Genomic DNA, 23,536 nt, shown 5'->3' with positions numbered 1-23,536 from the left:
TTGAATAGAACACCAATTTGCTTTTGTAGACTTTGACTTAAATCACATAAAAAAATAAACCTTTACCCTTCCCTCAACCCAACAAATTGTGTAACCCTGTGATTTCACCCCTACCCATCCTCATGCCTCTGCTCCCACCCCTTCTTCCTCCCTTGGGTCCCCATACACGTTTTACTAGTTATCCCTCTATGTTTACAATCATGATCTTATGCAGTATTTGTCCTTATGAGACTGATATAGTTCACTCAGTATAATGCTCTCCAGTCTCTCTCAAGTTAGGTAGTATTTTTTGAAATTGATGCTCCTGAGTGCTGTGTAGTATTCCATTGTGTGAATGTACCACAGTTTTCTCAATCCATTTGGTTGTGGTTGGACATTTGAGCTGTTTCCATGTTCTTGTGATGGTGCATAATGCTGCTCTGGTGATTAATTGTATGAAACACAATATATGGGAATGATGATATGAAACATAATGTCAATGAAGGAAAGTAGAGGGAGGAATATGCATAAAAGATAAATATATAAAAAAAATAAGTAAAGTAAAAATCACCATGAGAAACTGATTTTCTAGCACTTTATCAAACAATGTTCTATTGTTATTCATATAATGTTCATATTGTTAAACACTGGCCAGTTTTCTTGGCAATAGATTGCCAGGTTCTTTTCCTGATTTGTCTCAGTCCACAAGCTATTCTGAAGCCTGTGAACCAGGGGAAATTGTGCTGATATTTGAACTACCAGTGGCATAGTTTCTGCTATCACAGCAACACACAAGCCACAGTATGGCAAAATGACTGATGAATGGTCTCATATCCTTTGGACATGTTATCAGAGAAGACCAGTCAGTGGAGGAAGACATTCTGCTTGGTACAGTAGATGGTCAGTGAAAAAAAGAGGAAGACACATGAAGAATTGAAACAGTGGCTATAACAATGGGTTCAAACATATTGATAATTCTGCAGATGGTATGGGACAAAGCAGTGTTTTGTTCTGCTGAATACAAGGTCACTAGGAGTCAAAATTGAATCCACTAAAAAACAACGATATGTTATGGCTAGTTTACAAAAATCAAGATGTTGTTGTTGTTATGTGCCATCGAGTTACTTGTGACTCACAGCAACATACGTACAACAGCTCTGAACCCTGCTTTATCCCAAGCCAACCGTACCGTCTCTGACACACATAACCTCATTACCCCAGTCACTGAGTCAATCCATCTCATCCAGGGTCTTCCTCTCTTACACTAGAATAAAGAGGATAAACGATAACAAGTATTGGCAAGGAAGTGGGAAAATTGGAACCTTCCTACAGTGGAGCCTTTATCCATTGCTAGTAGAAATATGAAATGATGCAGCCATTTTGTAAACCAATTTAGTGGCTCCTCAGTTAAATCTTGCCGGGGTGGGGGTGAGGGGAACTCTGCATGTACAGCTCTCATGGTTTCAGTTCACCTACAGCCTCAAGGGAGAAAGACAGAGTTCTCCTCACCCCCACCCTGGCAAGATTTCCAGCCTAGGAAACCAGATGGAGGATTGCTGTGAGATGGAACTGACGGAGCACAAGTGAGTGTGAGTTGTTTCTCTTGTTGGTGGTTTTTCCTCCCCAAAGCCAATCGCAGCATTGATTGATCATATGACCCCGTAAAGACAATTTCCAGGAATATATCCAAGAGATTTAGAAACAGGACTTAAACAGGAACTTGGATACAAATGTTCACAGCAGTACCATTCACAACGGCTTAAGGGTGGAAACAACAAACGTGAATCATCTGACAAACAAATAAACAAAATGTGGTACATAAAAAGGAATGAAATAGAGTCATGTCACAATACTAATGGATCTTAAAAACAGTATGAAAAAAGATCCTAGTTAAGGGAGGGGAGGGAATCACATGATGATTTCATGCAAATGAAACATGCAGAAGAGGGAAATTTATAGAGACAAAAGGCAGATTAGTGGCTGCTCAGAAATGGGGATCAGGGGTTGGGAGTTAGAGTCACACAATTCTGAATACACTGAAAACCATAGTACTATATACTCTAAATGGATGCTTTAAATGGTATATTAATTCTATCTCAAAAAAGGTTTTTACCAAAACAAAATAAAACAAATTTCAAATAACATAAAGTTCAAACTCCTTAATCTGGCATTCAAATTCTTCCCTCTTCATTCTCATTTAACTCCTAACCAGCATTATTGCTCACTACTCTCTTTCCCTTGACATTCTTTCCAGTCAAAAAAATTTACCATTACCCATGTATCTCTTGCTGTTTCTTACCTCTATCTTTGTTCTCATTCCTTTTCCCTGGAATTCCCTTCACAACCCATACTTACTTATATGGGTTTATATGTTTATATTCCACTCTCTCCTATACAAACCCTTCCCTGCTCCTTAATTCTAGCAGGGACACAAAAACAATGTTTTTAAAAAATTTTCTTCTTTTTTGTGTGTGTACCGTCAAACGGGATCTGACTGGTACACGAGGAGATTGTCCCTCCTTCTGGTGGATTCGAACCACGCACCTCTGGAATTGCAGTGCAGCTTCTTGCCAAAAAACAATTTTTGTCAAAAACAACAAAAACATCTCAGAAAAAAAATTCCTGTATAGTTGAAGACATCCCATATACAATATTGGCCACTGCCAGAAGGTAACCCTTCTAAAGTCACACTGTACTTCTTTCTTCTGTTTCTTGTCATGGTAGCAATTCATTGCTTCAGCTCTCTTACTTAGTCTCCAGAACAGTTCCAATCTTCCATCCTCTACCTCTTCGTCAAACCCTGCCTTTGGCAAAGAAAACTCTGATATGACACACCAGCGCCGCCGAGTACAGTTGTGTAGGTTGTACACCGCACAACCCTAGTGGCGCCATTCAACTATAGTCAATGTGAATGGCACCCTCTCCTAGGGCTGTGTAGTGTATAGCCGTTCGTGGCAGTCCCGCTTGGAAACATCCCTAGATTTTGGAAACAAAGTAAAAACAGCACTGAAAAAGTAAATTATTGTTAACTATCACTGGTGAGAACTATTTTCCATATCCTATCAAGAAGATTAAAAAGATACATTAAAAGAACATAGTCCAACAATGAATGAATGAAAATCCAAAATCTCAGTAAATGTTCATTAAAATTAATTAAATAAAATGGAATATAAAGTACTAAAGAGAAAAAAAAATACATAGTCATAGCACAAAATGAATTGTTGCATGATATTAGAAAACAGAGACATCCAAGAGTAACAATTACTGAGATGAAGAAGAGAGACAGCAATGGACAGACAGATAGACTTTATGGTCACTACAAAGCCACAACATAGAACAGAAAAATTATAATCCTCCTGCTCCATTAAGTTCTCCTTTTAGGCTTATTAAACAAGCTTGTTTAGTTAGCCTTCAGGGACTCTGATCCCCTCATTAAACCATATATCAGCCTTGTTGTTTAACAGGAAACCTTTTGTAAGGCTGAGAAATGTCACTCTTTTTCTTATAAGCCAAAGCCCACTGGTATGCTGATAAAGACTAGACGCTGGTCTTTGTACCCATGAGGCAAGTTTTACAGTTAGGTTCCATGTTAGCTCTACAAAGGCACAAACATACTCAAAATCCCAGCCAGAACAGCCAATCAGTTATCCTTTCAATAACACTTTTAAACTGCAATCTGTAAAGGACAACTTCCCCTAAATAGGGAGCCTTAACATACAAAGGCAGCTCTGGTGGCATATTCTGTTGGGAGCTGAGTTGCTAACCCAAAGGCAGCACCTCTCCAGTGGTTTAGCTCACCAACTGCTTCAAAGGAGAAAAATGGACAACCTCCTCTTGTGCAATTTGCAACCTCTGAAAACCTGCTGAAGGGTGAGCTATGTATGAGTTGATACTGACTCAAAGGCAACGAGAGAGAGGACTAGAGATGGTAGTTTTTAAAGGCAAGTGCGCTTTAATTGAGTATGCCAAATGTTCTTTGTTCCTTCTTTGGTCTAGTGGCAAGAAGCTGTGCTGCAATCCCAAAGGCGCACAGTTCAAATCCATCAGAAGGATGGACTGTTATCTCCTCCTATGCAATTTACTGTATCTGAAACCCTACTGGAAGATCACCTATGGGTCAGTTCCAACTCAAAAGCAAACAATAATTCAGGTTAGCCTCTTACTTTAATATTTTTCCTACTTGGTACATTTAATTCTACTTCTGCATTTCTTGCCCATAGTGCCTAAAAATGGTGTCAGATGCATGAAAGCTCCCCAAGAAATATGTGCAAGTGTGAACCTCCTTTATCAGAGCTCACTTAAGGACACAAGGAGGAAAAAAAGGGAAGAGGTGACAGCAAGTTCAACAAGATGTTGACCTTCTGGGGAACCACAGGTGTCCTTCTCCTCTGACTATTTAAGAGAGGATCATACTGTTGTTGCCTTGATCTCAATCCCAGGAAAATATTTAGGACAATATGACCCAATTGTCTGGAAAATCATTAAGGGTGCATTTGAATAGTGTTATTAGCAAAGAGTACCACAGTATATGTAAGGAGAAGGAAGGAACTTATTTTTAGATGAGGGAGTGTTTTCAACCTCTTCTAAGCTTTGGTTTTCTCCTCTTTTTAAAATAGTAAGATGAATACTTACCCCTTGCCTGCCCCAAGCCATGTTATTTTAAATTATCTCATATGCATGTGAAAGCAGGACACTAAATAAAGATTGGAGGAGTGATGTATTTGAATCGAGGTATTACCAAAGAATACAAATATACCATGGACTTACAGCGGACTGAAGATCTTGGTCTTGAAGGAAAGCCAGTTTGTTCCTTAGAAGCAAGTATTGCAAGACCGTTTCTCATGCACTTGGACACATCATCAAAAGAGACTAATCCCTGGAGAAGGAAATCATGCTTGGCAGGGATTCATCAAAAAGGATGGAGACTCTCAATAAGATGGACTGGCACACTGGCTCCAACAAGGGCCTCAAGCATTACAATTAATGGGAGGATGGTGCAGGACTGGGAAATGTTGGCTTCTGCTATTCACAGGGTCCGAGCTAACTGGAAAGCAGCTAAGGACAATACTTATTTGTAATTAAATGTAACTGAAGTACCAGTCTCCTGATATTTCTATCAATTTGTCCTTGCATGGCTTCTGGTCACACAGAGATAAATAAAGCGCCTGGTTCCCGTCTACAGAAAACTCATAGTCTAGCTGAGTGTAATACCCTGATGAGCAATGACAAAGCTGGTTGGTGGGTTAGCCCAAATCTCTGCTGTGTCTCCTCTTCTCTGCCTTTGTGCTACTTATAAGCCATTCCCTCCAGATGAAAATTCAGGTAAGAAAGAAGAGGAATACTTACCAACAAGAATAAAGGTTGGGGTTATGTTTTGGTTTATAATAATCAATTTCTTTCTCTATATTAAAAAATGTAGGGGATGAGACTTTCACAACTGTGAAAATAAAGCATTTAAACTGTACGGTTACTTCACAACACTTATCACCACTTCTCACTTTATATGTACTTATGTTTTGTTTAAATGTCAAACCTCTTCTCTAGGCTGTAAATTCCCAGGGATGAGGAGATGCATGTTGCTCCTCATCAGATATGAAACCTAACAGAGTGTCTGGGATATATAAGATGATTGTCAGATGCTTGGATGCGCATATGAAACCTATAAATGTTTATGCGATATGGAAAGACTTAGTCACTTAATCAAAAACTACTTAAGAATATTCAAGTTCTGTTTATGCATAGAGTCCTTCTCAATAATTCCAAGAAACGGATAATGATGGTTTGTTCTGGGAAGAACAATAGATTAGGGGTCAGGGGTTAGAGAGAATTTTACATGTTATTTCTTTTCAATTGTTCAAATTGTTAAACAACAATCAAACAAAACTCTAACAGATAAAATAGATCTGCTCTATGTGAAGCTATAAGCTAACAAAAATCTAAGCTGTTCCATCTTTATCTTTTCTCTCTTTGTCATGGAGTCAAAACTGACTCATAGCTGACACTCCAGCAAGTTTCCAGAGGCAGTACAACACACAGGATTAGACTGCCCATCCTGGGGAACAGCTGATGGATTTGAACTCCCTGCAGTGCAACTCCTTACCACTAGGTCACCAGTGTTCCCTTGACAGTAGATTGCTGTTGTGGTTATATATCACTGAGTTGGAACTGACCCATCGCTGACCCTCCAACAGGTTTTCAGAGGCATTTAATGACACAGGAGGAGATTGCTCATCTTTTTCCCACGGCACAGCTGGTGAATTTTAACCACATGCCTTAAGGATGGCAGCACAGCTTCTTGCCACTAGGCCACCAGAGCTCCTTTGACAGTAGATTAGAACTGTCTAAAAGATGAACTATTAAAGATAATGGAAGAGATTGTGCCTTGTGTGATTAAAAGCCTGGAAATTGGAGACTTTGAAAAATGAGGTTGATCTGTATATACTAACATGGAAAGATAGCCAAGATATATTGCTGCTGTTGTTGTTATTGATTGCCATCAAGTTGAGCATGACTCATAGCAACTCTATGAACAAAAGACTTTCTACAACTATCGTTGCTTCTCCAAGTTCATAGAGTTTCCAGAGGCATGTGGTTTAGGAAGTAGATGCCACTCCTGCTTCCAAACCTGTTTTACAACTGGAGCTCCACCAAACACTGGCCACACTGGGAAATCATTCTGGTATTTGATGCCCCAATGGCACAAGGTTCAGCATCACAGCAAACCCAGGTTACTTCATACAGCTCATTGACAAAGAGTGATGTACAAAGTGGAAGATTGCTTCTCCAGATATAACAACACTAGTCCCATTTAGCAGTGGTTAAGTGTCTTCAAGTTGAATACGACTCATAGTGACCCTTGTACAAAAGACCTGAACTCTGTTCTATAATTAACATCATTTCTGTACATTTATAGAGTTTACAGTGTTTCCAGAGACATCTAGTTTAGGAAGTGGATGCCACTTCTGCTTCCCAAACTGAATCAACTGGAAGCTCCTCTAAACACTGTCCATGATGGGTAACCATTATGGTATTTGACACGACTATGGCACAATGTTCAGTATCACAGCAACTCCAAGTTATTCAGTACAGCAAATAGACAAAAGATTGCTGTATCACTTAAAGAATATTCATTCTAAAATTAATATATTTTAAAGACACATCCTTTAAGCAGGCTTCCACCCTTGGTCAAAAGTTCAAACTGACACCTGCTTTTTTTTGGGGGGGGGGAACAGTAACACACATCAAACATGACCCGAAAAACTTACTTTACGTGACAGCCATCAAGACACGACCGCCATCAAGACGCTAGGAACCAACTCCTAGAGTGGAAGCTGCAGGCTGGCCTGCAGTCTCAAGCCCTCCAAAGATATATTATGTAAGAAAAAGAAAGTTGCAAACACTGTAGATTATCTCAATTTAAGAATAGAAATATGTTTAGCATATGTGAGTTAAAAAATCAGAAAGGAAAGCATGCTTACAGTTGTTACTGCAAGGAGACCCACTCATGGTGAAGTGTCTTATCCTTGGCTTTAATCACAAGTATGTACTACTTTTATGCTAGAAAAACGGTATCAAGGGGTAATTTCAGAGTGAAAATATGGTGCCTAACTATGCTAACCACCCGAGATGTGGGAGTTGAGGCAGGTTAGAAATGCTATGTCCTTGCTCTGCTGGAGAAGGAAGAATAATCTCCTCCTGTACCAGTCAGATCTGATTTGACGGTACACACAAAAAATAATGAAATAAAATCAAATTGTAAAAAAAAGAAAAAGAAATTCTACGTCCAAATCATGCTGGTGAAATGGAAACTGCTGTTCCTCTACACAGATAAGCCCCTTCTACAAGCAGCTGGAAAGATTTATTTTAATTCCTGAGACTGTCCCCAGATGCCAAGCCAGCTGGGTAATTGGGTTTTTAAATTATTTTTTTAAATGCATACATTTCTTTTGTATGTAATGATATTGAACAGGAGGGCAGAGCTGGTCTCTTTAGGATCTGAAGCTTGATCAGGACCATCTTCTAGGGTGGTACCAAGATGCAGGAAAAAACCATGACCAAATATCCAAGATGCAGAAAAGCTAATTGCATATCCCTCACCTGAAACAGTCTAGAATCCAGTCATTTGGCTTTGCTGTAAAACTCATACTCACTGTCATTAAGTCAAGTCTGACTCAGAGATTCTACATCATTTGGAGGCTATAAATATTATTTTTTAGTTTGTTTTTCTTTTTTCAATGAAAGTTTAGAGAAAGGTTGGGTTTAATTCATTCATTGTTGCACAATGTCACCCCTCCCAGTCCACTTTGCAATGTACCTCTTGTTCCAGATAATAATCATACATATATTACCTAATCGCAAATTCCTTTCACACAGCTCTTCCCCTCACCTATTCCAATACAGCATTCATTATCCATCCATTTTTTTCTATACTCCTCCCACCCCCTTCCCCATGTCAGTCCTATTTTATATCAACAGAGTTATACAGTATTTGTCCTTTTGTGACTAGATATTTCACTCAGTATTATGTCTTCCAGGCTCCCCCCATGTTGTGTATAATGTTTTATGAGTTCACTGCTTTTCAGTGGTGTGTAACATTCCATTGTGTGAATGTATCATGGTTTTTCTATTCATCCATTTGTTGATAGGCATTTGTGTTGCTTCCATCTATTGTTATTGTGAATAAGGCAGCAATAAACATGGGTGAACAGGCATGTGTTTGAATCATGGCTCTGGTTTCTTTAGGGTATATTCCCAGCAGTGGAATTACTTTTCTTTCAATTATTCATATATATTTTGTTGTCTATCATTAATTATTATGGATAAATGCAATTAATCACAATGTCTCATCACAGTTCCCTTGTAACTTGCTTTTCCCTTCACCCAACCAAACTATTTATTCATCTTCGCTCTCCTATCCCTCCCTTCTCATTCCTGTTAGCCCTCAAAAACTGATTTTGTGTGTATACCTTTCTTTAGCTTTTTATAAAAAGTTACTCAATCATGCATATTTTGTTCTGTGTCATTAAATCTTCATGGGACGTGAAAAGTTTTCTTTCTCCTATAAGGCTGCTGGTAGATTCAAACTTCGAGAAACATTCTTTTGGTGAGTAGTGCAATGCTCTTCAGTCTATGATCACAGAACTCTTGCTATAAAATTCTGGTTCTAAACTATGCAGACACATGATAATCACCCAGGGAGTTTTTAAAATACCAATTCCTAGGGGGCAGCCAGAATGTTCCTTGGAGGCAAAGATGGCAAAGCTTCATCTCACATCCTTTGGGCATGTTGCTAGGAGAGGCTATTCCTTAGAGAGGGACATCACGCTTGGAAAGGTAGAGGGTAAGGACAGGAGAGGAAGACCCTCAGCCAAAGGGGTTGACACAGTGATTGTGGCAATGGGCTCACGGGTATGGTACAGGAGAGGATACAGTTTGGATCTGTTGTTCACAGGGTCATTCTGGGTTGTACTCAACTCAATGGCACCTAGCAACAACTCCTCAAGATTCCAATTAAATTGGTTAAACCTGGAACCTGGAGATCAGTTTTTTTTTTGTTGGTTGATTGGTTTGTTGGGGGGGTGGTGTTTTTTGTTTTTTGGGGGTTTTTTTTAGTAACTTCAATAGAGTCAGGTACGCAAACCACTGTTCTGCTCACTGCTAAATACCCCAACATTTTTCAAGGAAGAGCCGTCAGTCACTAATATCAAAAGAAAAACAATTATTTAAGCAATATATTCTCCTCAAAAGGAGGCAGGCCCAAAAAGTCTGTAACCAAGACAACAAGCTGGGGAGCACAAAGAGATAGGTCTTTTGTGATGTGAAACCAAAGAAAGGAGGAGAGAAAAGTAGAGAAGTCTGAAAGGAGAAACAGGGAGTGGGGGTGGTGATGAAGAGATTGAACAAAAGCATCCTGTCGGAGAACCCCTGAATATTTGTACTTCAAACGCCTGTTCTATCTCCTAAACTGGCTGTCTTGACACAGATGTCCCCAAGACTGAATGGAATCCTGAATACAGCAAATTAAACCCTTACATACCTGCTTTCTTTTCTTTTTTTCTTTTATAATAGTTTGTCTACAAAGTTCATATACATTCTGTCCCACACTCTTCTTCATTCGCATTGTGTTTCAGACATCATTCAAATGGAGGGAAAATGTCAAGAATGTTGCAACTGCCCACCCCCCAGGTCTGATCACTTCCTGAGAAACCTGATAACATCTAAGCCAGCCATATCAATGATCAGACCTGACAATGGATCCTGATGAGCCTCTGGGCCTGGTAACAATAGCCCAAAAACCCAATTTAATTAACTCCCCAAATTCTGAGAAATGTCATCTTCCTTACTCCTTCCCCAGGACTCCTATAAGAAGGAATCCCCTCAAACTGCCTGCCACCATTTTGACTCCACGTGTGGCCTGCCTGTTCTTTTCTAGGGACCAGTTTCTTTTTTTCTCTCTCACCTCCAAAATCTTTTTCTATCTAATAATTCCCAAGAACTATGTTTTATAAAATTAACCACAATTGGACCTTTCCAACCATTACCCTGTCTTTTCAGGTCACTACTGGATCCTTCCCTCCACCCACCAAACTGTGCAACCCTGTGATTTCGCCCGCACCCATCCTCACTCCTCTGCTCCCACCTCTTCCCTCTTTGGGTCCCCATACATGTTTTAGTAGTTATCCTTCTATTTTTACAATATTGGTCTTGTTCCTTTCTTTTTAATCAAGCTTCAAGGGGGTGGGTGCGAATGCTTGCCTTAGAGAAGATGACAAAACCAATTTTTTTCCTCCAGGCTCTTTCTCTCTCTTCCCTACCTGCACCTGACCCCATTGCAAAGCAGAATAACAATGGAACATAAAATCCACATGTGCTTGGGTTTTGAAAAAGGATTCTTCCTCCTCATGTGCTCTGACCCTGGAGCTCAGGATTTGTTCCCAACCAGCAAAGCACCGAGATGGATGAAAGGGCTGGGAACATTGCAAATTGAAAGCCATGGTGTTGGCCTTTTGTTCTTCTTTTCAGGCAAGGGGCTATTCTGGAAAGCAGACATCAAAAGGAAAATTCTACCCGAGATGAGCTAAAATTGTTATGAGGCATAAATGGGGCGGGGGGGGAGCTTTCTGTACCAGAAGGGGCTCTTTTTGAAAACCTGCCTCCAATTGCAGCACTTTCCATTTGGTTCACTCCAGGAAGCTTTGCATTGCTGCTCTTATTGAAAGGCATTTTGACTCTTTTTATGAGGAGAAATTGAGGCAGATGCAAATGGCTCAGAGTCTGATTATCTGGCAATCCTGAGATGGAATGGAATACGTGACCCCCAAGAAAAGTCCTTCTAAACTCATCCTGTTTCCTCATCCCAGAGAAATCCACGTTTATTCTGAGTGACCTTAAAGAGATATTCAAGTGAATCTATGCTGGAACAAATTGCTGGTCTGAAGGAATTCAAAGTTCTATTTTACACCTTCCCTTTTAAAAAAATTTACCTCATACCTTTTTCATAAAGGATGACAATGTTTGACACTTTCCTTTGTGTTTCATTATGATATTGGCCAATAAGTCTCTAAGGACACTGGATGGCTCGGTGGAAGGCTACTTGGTACCCACAAGTCTTTGAGGTTGTCACCTGTGTGTTCAATTTTATTAATTAGCTACCTGCCGGCTGTTTTCTTCACCAGAGGGAGAAACAATCAGTTTGGCTTGGGACTTCTGGAGTGTGCCCTACCACAGGTGGCAGGTGGCAGAGTGAGGTTCGTAGTCTCCTGGTGCTGCTAACCTGAAGGTGCCACTTCTCTGGAGGTTCAAATCCACCAGATGCTCTGTGGGAGAAAGATGGGAATATCCTGAGTGATCTGCACCCTCTGAAGACTCACTGGAGGGTCCACTAGGAGTTCTTCCGACTCAACAGCAATGAGCTAGCTAAGCATATACCATGTAACCCTGTCTCAGCATCATAGAAGTTGAGGTTCCAGTGTGGTCTCCTCCTCTCTGGGCTGTTTCTGTGCATCTTTGCTTTTGTTCCTTCTTCTTTGTTCCACAAACAGAGAGATTAATAGTTGCACCATAGATTCATAGGGATTGCATTGACTGATTTTCAGATGTAGATTGCCAGGCCTTTCTTCCTCATCCATCTTAGTCTGGAAGTTCTACATTATAGCAACTAATAGGCACGTGCTGGCTGTGTATGAAGTACAATGGTCAGAAATGTAATCCAATCCCCAATATGGAAGATGAGAATTCTACCACTGAAGAAGAACCACTGTCCCCATGCCTATCTCTACTGGAACAGCACAGAATCAATAATAACAACAACATTTCTCAAGCCACAGATTGAGCCATTAAGTGTTAAATGGCATAAAAAAACTCTAAATGCCATTACTGTTGCAATAATAGAGTGATTTAGCAAATCACATAATCGAGAAATACTCACGCAATGCCCACTGAGAATTTAGCTATTTCAACACTCTCCACAGATGTGGAATCCTAGAATATTGAAAAACCATCTGTCATCTTTACATTCTGTCAGCAGTACTCCCTTAGCAGTCTTCCAAGCTAAGCATTAATGAACCAAACCTAAATTATGGACTGTCTGCATTGCTTCAGCCTCATGTTTCCCTTTATCCATCACCAGTAGCGACCCTGGTCAAGTGATTTGAAAGAGTCTCAAAACGTCCACAGAATGATAAGCTTCTCTAATTATTCAGTGCTCCCTGGAGGCAAAAGATGGTGAGGTTTCTTTGGTTCTAATCCTAGAATAGCTAGCCACAGTATGAATTAGGACAAAAACAAAAGCCAAACAAACAACAAAAACTTGCCCTCTCCATATTTCAGGGTCCACATATGTAAAAAAGGAGATTGGTGTGTCTCAGAATGGTTCTGAAGTCAAGATATATGAAAGAAGGAATACAATATGAATACTGTGATAAAGGAATGGCCTTTCTACAGTACTTGCATAGATTCACTTGTATAAGGCTATGCCTATGATAATTCAGTCTTGCACTCCTACATGCTCTCTTGAGTTGGAAAGGGAAGGCTGTTCAAACCAGAGCTGTGAGGAATTATACACGACCAGATACTATCTTCTCATTGACACGGCTGTCTGCTAAGTATGCCGGGCACAAGAAGACCCTTCTTCATGTGTATCCCCAACCTAAACCTACCACCACTACATCAATTCTGTCTCATGTTATTGTTATGTGCCATCGAGTCACCTGCAATACATAGCAACCCTATGTACAGCAGCTCTGAACCCCGCCCTGTTCTGAGCCAGTCTCACTAACAACAACCCCCATTCCCCCAGTCACTGTATCAATCCATCTCATCCAGGGTCTTTCTCTCCTACACGGTCCTTCCACCTTTCCGAGCATGATGTCCTTCTCCAAGGACCAGTCTCTCCTAGCCACGTGCCCAAATTATGTGAGACGGAGCTTCAAAAACCTAGCCTCCAAGGAGAAACTTGGTTTCACTCTCTCCAAGACAGACCTATTTGTTTTCTTGGCAGTCCACGGTATGTTCAAGACTCTTCTCCCAGCACCACAATTTGAAGGTATCAATTCTTCTTCTGTCATCCTTAGTCTTTGTCCAGCTCCCTGATGCACAGCAAGACCATGGCCTGGATTAGGTGCACCTTAATCCCTAGACTGACATCGTTGCTTTTCAGCCCTCTGAAGAGGTTCCTGACTCATAACAATCCTACAATACGAGGTAGGAAGAATGCCCCACAGAGTCTCCCAGGCTGTATTCATAACAAATCTTTATGAAACAGACTGTGACACCATTCTCCTGTGTAACGGCAGGTTCAAACCCGTGAGCTTTTGATTCAAACCACCAAAATTTGGTTAGTTATCTACTACTTTAGGCACTATATCATGAGGATACCTTATCCTGTGTATGTGTTGTTGTTGCTGTTGTGGGCTGTCAAGTCTGAATCGACTCATAGCTGACCCTCCAGTGGGTTTTCAGAAGCTATTAAAAGAATGAGAACCTCTGAGCTGGTTCATTCATTCAGCAGCCTTGTAGTTAATGAGAACCTATTACTTGTCAGACACTAAGTGATATATATAACAATGAGCAATGAAGATAAAAATAAGCCCTTGTAAACCTTAAAAAGTGGCATTGTTATAGGGCAAGGAAAGGTGCTAGAGAGGTGAGTAGAAATCAGATCAACCAAAACGTAGGCCAAGTAAAGTCAAAAGCCATTGCCATGGAGTTGGAACAGACTCATAGTTGACCCTCCAGATTTTCTAAGTCTATAAACTGCACAGGAGGAGACTGCCCATTTTTCTCCCATAGAGCCGCTGAGGGGGATTTGAACCACCTGTCTTTTGGCTGGCAGTGCAACTCCTTACTCACTAGGCCACCAGAGCTCCCTAGGCCATGAGACGAGTTTCCATTCTTCCATCAACAACAGATCTCTATGATGAACCCCAGAGAATGAAGCCAGCGTGTGTTCCAAAGCTCACAGGTCTGAGACTTCGTGTTCTTCCTCAGAAATATTTGGTAAAAAGCTTAAGAGATACAGGATGATTCTTTATCTCCACTTTAGATTAAACACACTTTTGCCAGCTGGTCTGAGAACTTGACAACCGCCGCCCAAAAGAATATTGTGTTCATAGGGAAATGCAATGTGAATTCTAATCAGACTTCCAAAGAAACTTTTAGAACAAAACCTATTCAATATTAGTTGAGGATGTCTAGAGAGCAATGAACACAGGACCTTGCTTTGTTCCAGAGAGACCGACAAAGGCTGAGTACTCTACCCACTCTCTTAAAATAAACACAAAATCCTCATTTTTATTGTTGTTGTTTGGTGCCGTTGAGTCATAGACGACTCATAGAGACCCTATGAGCGAACAGCCTGAGCACTGTTTGTACATAGAGTTTCCGGAGGCAAGCCATTTTGGAAGTGGATGCCGCTCCTGCCTCCAGTCATTTTTATTAGCAATGTTATATTTAAGTACAATCACTGAAAGACATTAGGCAGCAGCTATTTATGTATTTATGTATTTTATGTATTTAAACTACCACAAAGCCCCTAATATTTTGGGGATGACTTGCTGTTTTCATTTTCAATTTTGAAAATGCAGAAATGAAGAAGGAGGAGTCTCTTTAGAAGAAAACATAGATGCAAAAAAAGGAAGTCTGCAATTTGCAGACATACACTCCTCCTGTATTCTTTCCCACTCAACTATCAACTATTCAGTCATTAATTCAACAAATATTTATTTCATTTATTTATCTCATTTCCCCCCTTTTCCTTTCAATATTGTTGATGTTAGATGCCATTCAGTATGACTCATAATGACTCTATGAGCAACATATCCAAACCCTAACCTATCCTGTGCCATTCTCACAATCTCTGATACACTTGAGTCCATCGCTGCAGTTACTGTGTCAATCCATCTTGTTGAGGGTCTTCCGCTCCTTCACTGATCCTCCTGCCACCTTCCTAAGCATAGTAGCCTTTTCCAAGGAATAGCTCTGTGTGTGTGTGTGTGTGTGTGTGTGTGTGTGTAAAGTTTACATAGCAAATTAGGTTCTCATTTAATAAATTCCATACATATTGTAAGATAGCAGAAAAATTGATGCCTTTGAGTTGTGGTGTTGGATATGAATACAGAATATCTCATGGACTGATAAAAGAACAAACAGATAAGTCTTGGATAAAGTACAAGCAGGGTACTCCCTGGAGGCAAGGATGGTGAAACTTCATCTCACATATCTTAAGCATGTTGTTGTTAGGTACCATGTGACTCCTAGCAACTCTATGAACATCACATCTGAACCCTGTCCTATCCCGTGCCATCTTCATAATCTCTGACACACTTGAGCCCATTGCTGCTGCAGTCACTGTGTCAATCCATCTCATTCAGGGTCTTCCTTATCTTCACTGATCCTCCACTTTTCCAAGCACAATGTCCATTTTCAAAGAATAAGCTCTCCTGGCAACATGGCCAAGGTATGTGAGAGATGACATTCTGACATCCTTGCCTTTAAGGAGCACTCTGGATGGGTGCACCTTCTCCAAGACATATCTATTTGTTCTTTTGTCAGTCCACTGGATAGTCAGCACTCTTCAACAACATAATTCAAAGGCATTGATTCATCTTTTTTAAATTTTTTATTTTTTTTTGCATTGATTCATCTTCTGTCATTCTTATTCATCGCTCAGCTCTCAGATACACAGCAAATGCATGAAAAGACCATGGCCTAAATTGAGTGCACCTTAGTCCTTAAGCCGACATCATTGCTCCTCAGCACTTTGGAGTGTTCCTTGATAGCTAGCAGAAAACCCCCTCTGACACCTAGAATTCCCCTCTTTCTTCTCCCCACAACTCAAACAATCCACTAATAATTACTAAAAACAAAATTCTAACCTGGCTGTCAACTTTATGGTTTAACTACTGAAGAAGAATTGGCAGAATGTTCGGGCTTTGTACATCAAGCGCACCATGGGCAAGCCCCAGCGCCTGTACTAAGATACAGCTCAATAAATCTTACTGTTAATACCACCAAAAAAAAAAATTCTAGGAATTCCCCAGAACCTCCCAAATGTCATTTTACAGACCAGTCTCTATGAAAGTCTAGGACATATAAGCTTCACCTGGGAAGAGATGGGTATTAAAATGCATATTCCCAGACCAGGCCCCCCCCCCACGCTCCTAGATATGCAAACTTGAATAGGTAGGAAGGAAGAAAACTAGCATTTTTCATCAGCAAGAAAGATGGCTCTAATACAATGCCCCAAGAGCCACATTTTGAAGATATGGTTTTGGCTAGTTTGCTAACTGTCCCTCCAATTCTGAACTGCGTGCAAAGAATGGTTGCTGAGGATCCAGCATTCAACTTGGGACAATCAGTACTCTGGGTGGCTCTGAGGTGGGCCGCTGACAGAATGGGGGTGAAGTAGATGGGAGATGAAAGCAGCATTCTAGTCAGCTTACTGCCAACTTGAATTTGGCTTTAGTTAGAAAGGGCAAGAAAAAATTGGATGCTTTGATTTTAATCAAGCAAATGACTTTGCCTGTCCAGCAATCTCCTACTGCCGGTAGAAAAGGACCTCACTAAGGACCATTTTGAAGGAAAATATAAAAGGGGGGTGGGGAGATCATGCTAATTTACCGGGCCCTGGCCCAATACTTTGCAATCTGCTTACCTCTCTTGCTAGTTGCTTTCCATTTCTGGCTCTCAGTGCTGCTGTAGCAGGGAAGAGAAAGGCCAAGGTGAGGCAGTCTTCTATTATTCACATTAATGCTTCCCTCTAATACATGAATAATCACAAGTTGACTGGAAAGAGGAATAAATGAAAGGCAAATATTCTACTGAGCGGTGGCTAAATAAGATGGAGAAGGCTCCCTGTTGATTGAGAGCTGTGAAGGTGACAAATGAACAGTCGGGATTCTTGCCTCTTTTCATTCTCACCATTTGCCAGGAACACAGATTGAAAGCCCATAACGTCAGCACTGAGCGGGAGAGAAATCATCAGGTACCTGTGTTTTTCCACTGTTTCCCGTAATACCTCAAGCCGTCTTTGGCACGAGCCCTTAAAACTTAGCTGAACTGTCAGTCAGTCACTCAACCCAGAAGTCTACAATTGCAAAGGGAACTACAGCTTGTCTAACAATCTTGTTCTTCCCCCTGTCCCCAAATTGAGATGAAAGTCACATAATATAAAATCAGCCACTTTAAATGAACAATTCAATGGCATTTAGTAGAATCACCATGTTATCCAAGTATCACTTCTATAGCATTCTGAAATATTTTCAGTACCTCCCTCCCCAAAAAAACAACCCCAAGTCATGGCAACCACTAGTCTGTATTGTCGATATAGATTCACCTACTACAGATATTCATAAAACAGGAGTTAATGTGACCTTTTTGTTTCTGGCTTCCTTCACTCAGCATAAGGTTATTAAGGTTTTGTCCCACATTCCTTTTTTATGGATGGATAATATTTCATTATATAAATATACTTCACTTTGTTAATCCATTCATACTCTGATGGGCTTTTAGGTTGTCTCTACTTTCATCAGGAAGCTCTGGTGGTTTAGTGGTAAGGAATTACACTACCAAATCGAAGAAATATTGTTTGAATCCACCAGCTTCTCCTCTTAAAACATGATGAAAGGTCAGCTACATGTATTAACAACTACCTTTCAGTAGTTTGACAAGAAAACAGAGTCCTCCTCAATGTGGCTTCAAAAAAGGAAGGCTTGTGGTAAGAATACTGAAATGTCATTAATTCAAATCTAACAGCTGCTCCACAATAGAAGGATGGGCAATCTCCTTCCGTGTGATTAACTGCCTTTGAAAATCTGCCGGAGGGTCAGATATGGGTCAGTTCCAACTTGACGGTACTAAACAACAACAACAAGGACGACCACGTAACAACCCTATACAGGATAATGCTAAGCCATAGAAAAAATCATAATCATAGAAAAGAATCATAGAAGATGATTCTGCGTTGGAGTTGGGTATGGTGAAGAGTAAGTACCTCGATCACTCAGGCATTACTAGTCCTCTTTCATTTGCTTCCTCTGATTACTCATAGCTTCTGTGCTCATTTAACAATAGCTTGGACATGACCCATCATGGCTGATCCCTTCATGCTCTGCTGGCTCTTGTCTCTGCTGCTAAATGCCTTAATTTAGTCTCTCAGCTTCCAAATTCTAATTTCTGAGTAGAATAGGATGGCCTAGCCTAGCTTATCAAGCCCATATGTCTGGCAAGCTAGGGAGAAAGGGTCTCTGGCAGAGTGCAGGGCTTCTGAACACCCCTTACTCCCCTTATCCCACCTCAGCACAGCTAAGGTGGAACAATTTGCCCTAGAAAGGAATATGGGCCAGCAAGCACCATAATATCTATCTACTGCAGGCTTAACATTTACCAGGTCATTTGAAAGACAATGGCATGCCTATTCATGAGTTTCAAACATCCACAAGCCTATCCTCCTAATTAAAAGAACGAACTTGAATGCAGCCCTAATAGCTTAGCTACCCCCTCACAATCCCTATTTCATTAACTTCTTCAAACCAATGAAAGAATCTAAATATGTTGTTACAGAGGAAAACCACCATGCTGTAAGCTCCCTGAGGTAAAGGGGAAGGAGAAGAGGGCACAAAATAAATTCCGATCAACCAATACCACTGGCCTTTAGCCGCCTCTCTGCAGGCATTCAGCCAGTTTGCTTTACACCCTACAATCATCTTATCTTCCTCTAAGTTTCTCCAACTGCCATGTGAGGTCAGTATTCCGTGTTAACTGGAACAAGGCGAGCCGCATCCCAAACCAACAGATGGCAATTGAGAGCTTATCATTCCTGGATTATTTCATTTGTGTGGCAAACAGCAAAGCATACTAGACAGCCATCTAATAATGGCTGTCAGATTCTTCTCCCCCTTCTTGGCTAACCCTTCTGCGAGATAACCTTTCCTCCTGTCAATTCCCTGTTGCAACTATAATGAATGCCTTGCCTGATAAGAGCCAATAGGAGTTGGTTGATGATAAGTAACTGGAACAGAGGAGCCAACAAAGAACCACTGATAACCAGTGAGAACTCACGGGTCAGGGCAAGAAGACCTGGTGGGAGCCACCTTGAAAGCTCTGGAAGAGAATAATAATACGGCATTCCACAGCCACAGAGTCACTAGGTTTTCTAGGCTGTATATAATCTTTCTAGGCAAAGATTGTCTCTCTTTTTCCCATAGAAGAGCTAGTGGATTTGAACAACTAGCCTTGAAGTTAGCAGCCCAGCATGTAATACCCCATACTACCAGATTTCACGCCAGTGCAAAGACTAGAGCTGCAAACTCCTAAAAGATATGTGAAAGAATTTTATATGCGGTCTAATTTCTCAATTATCCTTGTGTAGCTTAGTTTGAAGGAGTACTGGTAATGCAATTCGCTCATCAGCAAAGAAAAAAAGTCTGCATTTGGAATCCACCAACCACTACCTGGGAGCTCTGGTGGCTTCATGGTAAGGAATTGTGTTGCCAACACAAAGGTATGCAGTTTGAATCCATCGCTTGCTCCTTGGGAGCAGCCTCTAAAAATCCACTGGAGGGTCAGCTATGGGCCAGTTTTGCCTCGAAGGTGCACAACAACAGTCACTACATGGCAGAAAGATGTGACAACCTGTTTCCTTAACTACTATAGACTTAGACATGCCAAGGTTTGTCCTAATCTGTTCTGCAAGTGTTGGAATGACTCAAAAGCAAGAGGTTTATGTTTGTTTGGGTTTGGTTTTTTTTAATCTTACTTTAACGAAGAGATTCACTGTTGCTGGTGCTCAACAGTGGTTAACAAGCCACCTATAACTATCAGTCTTTCCTCAACATGTTGTGGTTGTTGTTGTCATCAACAGCCCTGAAGTCTAATCCTGACTCATGCACAATAGGATGAGGTCACTGTGATCCCTAAGGTTTTTCTCTGGCTGATGTTCAGAAGCAGATTGGCAGGCCTTTGTTTCTATGTAGTTCACCTTCATTTGGGAGTTCTGCTGAAACCTGTTTAGCACCATAGCAACATGCAAGCCCTTAATGAAAGATGCATGATGAGTGCAAAGCAGGTGTATTGGCTGGGAACTGAACTTGGGTCATCCACACGGAAGGTGAGACTTCTATAACTGAAACATAAAATGACCTAATTTCTTAAATAAAATACCATAAAATGCCTTTAAGCACCCCCTCAACAAAGGATAATAAGCAGCTGTTAAAAGGGATGGCACAAAACTATATGCATTGGAAAGGAAAATTGCTGTCACTACATGCCATCAAGTGAGAACCAACACATAACTGACCCTCCAGCAGGGTCTCAGAGGCTACAAGTAGCATAGGAAGAGATTGCCCATCTTTCTCCTGTGGAGCAGCTGGTGGATTCAAGCCAACTGCCTTTAGGTGGGCAAACAATTCCTCAGCATTCAGAGCTTCCTTCTTGAAAACAGACAATTATGTTATGAAATTAAAATGTTTTCGGTCATAAGGAATCATCATTTTTGTAAATATATCTATATGTTATTGTGGCTGTATGCTGTCCCTCCAGCAAGTTTTCAGAGGCAGAAAATGGGAGGAGACTGCCCATTCTTCTCCTATGGAGCTGCTGGTGGATTCGAAACACATGCCTTTGGGATTGCAGTGTAACTTCTTACCACTAAGCCACCTCTCTCACTTCCTATTTCTGCCATTTCTGACTTGACTTGATTCTAATTTTCTTATACTTGTGAAATCAAGAAGGATATATTTTATCTCTCCATGGTTTATCTGACAGATGGATTTCATTTTTGTTTTCCCCTTACAATTATAACAGGTTTTAAGGACACCAAAGGAAAGTCTCTGAGGGGTAGGGAAAAAAGGAATCAGCACTCAGTAAGTAAAACCTGTCGCCTTAGCTACCTGTGCTGCTATAACGGAAATACTGCAAATGTGTGACTGTAACAAACAGAAATTTATCTTCTGACAGTTTAGGAAGCTAGAAGTCTGATTTCTGGGTAATCATTCTAGAGGAAGAATTTCTCTTGGGAAGAGGTGATTTTCAAGTGGCTTTGCATCTCCCTTCATCTCTCCTTTTGCTTGCTTGTTTAATTGTCTATATATCTCAAAAGAGACAGACTCAAATCATACCCTACCTTAATCCTGCCTCATTGACATAACAAAACTAATAATCTTTAAATGACCTTATAATATAGGATATTCATGCATTGCCCTGTAGTTGACCAGGAATCCACTCTAGAACGAGTAGGAACCCACTCATAGCTGACCCTCCAGTGGGTTTCTGAGAGACTATAAATTGCACAGGAGCCCATCTTCCTCCCAAAGGGCCACTGATGGGTTTGAACCGCTAGAGAAATGCTGTCTCTGGGTGAGCAGTGTGACTCCCTATGGACTATGCCATGAGAGCCCCCTAAGCACAGGACAGACATTAGCATTTACAACACATATTTTAAGGGGAAAAAACCCCTAGCAACTACACAGGGGACAGAAGGCCCTGTGGGAAAGAGTCTAAGAGACCTGGATTCAGGCCCCAGCCTAGTAGGAACTTGTTTTATATTTAACCTCTTCTGTTACTGATAATGAATATTAAGCACTTAGAAACTCAACACGTCTTCCTACTTTTCCGCTAAGCTGTTACAAGTTGGGATTTTTTTTTAATTGTGACAAGTTTATACATAACAAATCCATTTCAACATTCTTCACATGTATAATTTAGTGCCATTACTTATGCTACTGTTATTTTTAATAGAGAAAAAAACATAATTGAAAATAATTTTCATTTACTTTAGTTATGAGTTCTGTAATTTAATTTAACATATTTTGAGTGTAGACAGCACAATACAAATGTGTTTGTGTGTTATTTTTATTCTACACTGTACAGTGATTAGTTAATATCAAGTGGTATGTCAATGGTAACACTGGCTCCTTTGTTAAAACTTCTTTGTTACTTTAGTTAGAACTGACTGGTAGCTTGAAATAAGTATACCGGGAATATTTACACTATGGGAATTGACAGATGCTATAAATTAGGACTTTATTCTTCTTTCTCAGACCTGGGCATTAACATTTACCAGCCTATTTCTATTAACATTGAAGAAAGCTAATTGAGAATATGCTCTCCAGGAAAGTGTATTTTAGCAACGGAAATCTATAATCAAAAGCCTACAATCATATAGGGGGGAATTTTGCAAGAACGAAAGGGTATATGGTTTCTACAGGAACGTTCTAAAAGCAATGGTGTTGATGATTACATATGTGTGTGAATATACTAAAACCACTGGATTGCATAGTTTAAACAGGAAAACTGTATGATTTGTGAAGTACTTTGAAAGGTGTGAGAAAATAGGAGGAACCTGCTGGGAACTCTAGTATACTAACTGAAAGGATCATGCTTCTACAGCCCTGACTTACTGTCTGTGACCTAGATCAAAAAAGGCCATTATAACTGAATCTAATGCCGAGTGTCTTCTAAAAGGAACATACTCAGTCATTCCACTAAAATGGAGGTTATAGCCTACAAAATGGGTCTACTTCTTAAAGCAAGTAGGAACAGTTATGAGATATCATCTCACCCCAGTCAGAATAGCAAAATTTAACAGAACAGCAAGCAACAAATGCTGGCGAGGTTGTTGAGAAACTGGAACCCTTATTCACTCTTGGTGGAAGTGTAAAACAGCACAACCACTGTGGAAGACAGTATGGCGCTTTCTCAAAAAGTTACAAATAGAGTTACCATTTGACCCAGCAATTTCACTAATGGGAATATACCCCAAAGAGACCATAACTGACATCCAAGCAGATATATGCACACCCATGTTTATCGTGGCTTTGTTCACAATAGCAAGGAGTTGGAAACAACCTAAGTGCCCATCAACAAAGGAATGGATAGAGAAGCTGTGGTATATTCATTCACACAGTGGAATACTTACTATGCTGCATTTAAAAACAAGGAAATCATGCAGTATTATTCAAAATGGGTGACCCTCGAGGACATTATGCTGAGTGAGGTATCTCAGTCACAAAGGGACAAATGCTATATGGTGCCACTGTTGTAGAATGAGGCTGGCATTGGG

General features: G+C 40.5%; 1 protein-coding gene across 1 annotated transcript in view; it reads right to left on the bottom strand.

The window, feature by feature from the left end:
- Positions 1-23,536, bottom strand: part of TMEM164 (transmembrane protein 164) — a 276,287-nt gene that overhangs the window by 192,902 nt on the left and 59,849 nt on the right. The window lies entirely within an intron of this gene.

The sequence above is a fragment of the Elephantulus edwardii genome, unplaced genomic scaffold, assembly GCF_000299155.1.
Source record: "Elephantulus edwardii isolate Elephantulus edwardi_28Jun2011 unplaced genomic scaffold, EleEdw1.0 scaffold00083, whole genome shotgun sequence".
Taxonomy (NCBI): Eukaryota; Metazoa; Chordata; class Mammalia; order Macroscelidea; family Macroscelididae; genus Elephantulus; species Elephantulus edwardii.
Note: the sequence above shows the minus strand (reverse complement) of the source record. Positions and strands in the feature narration are given on the sequence as shown.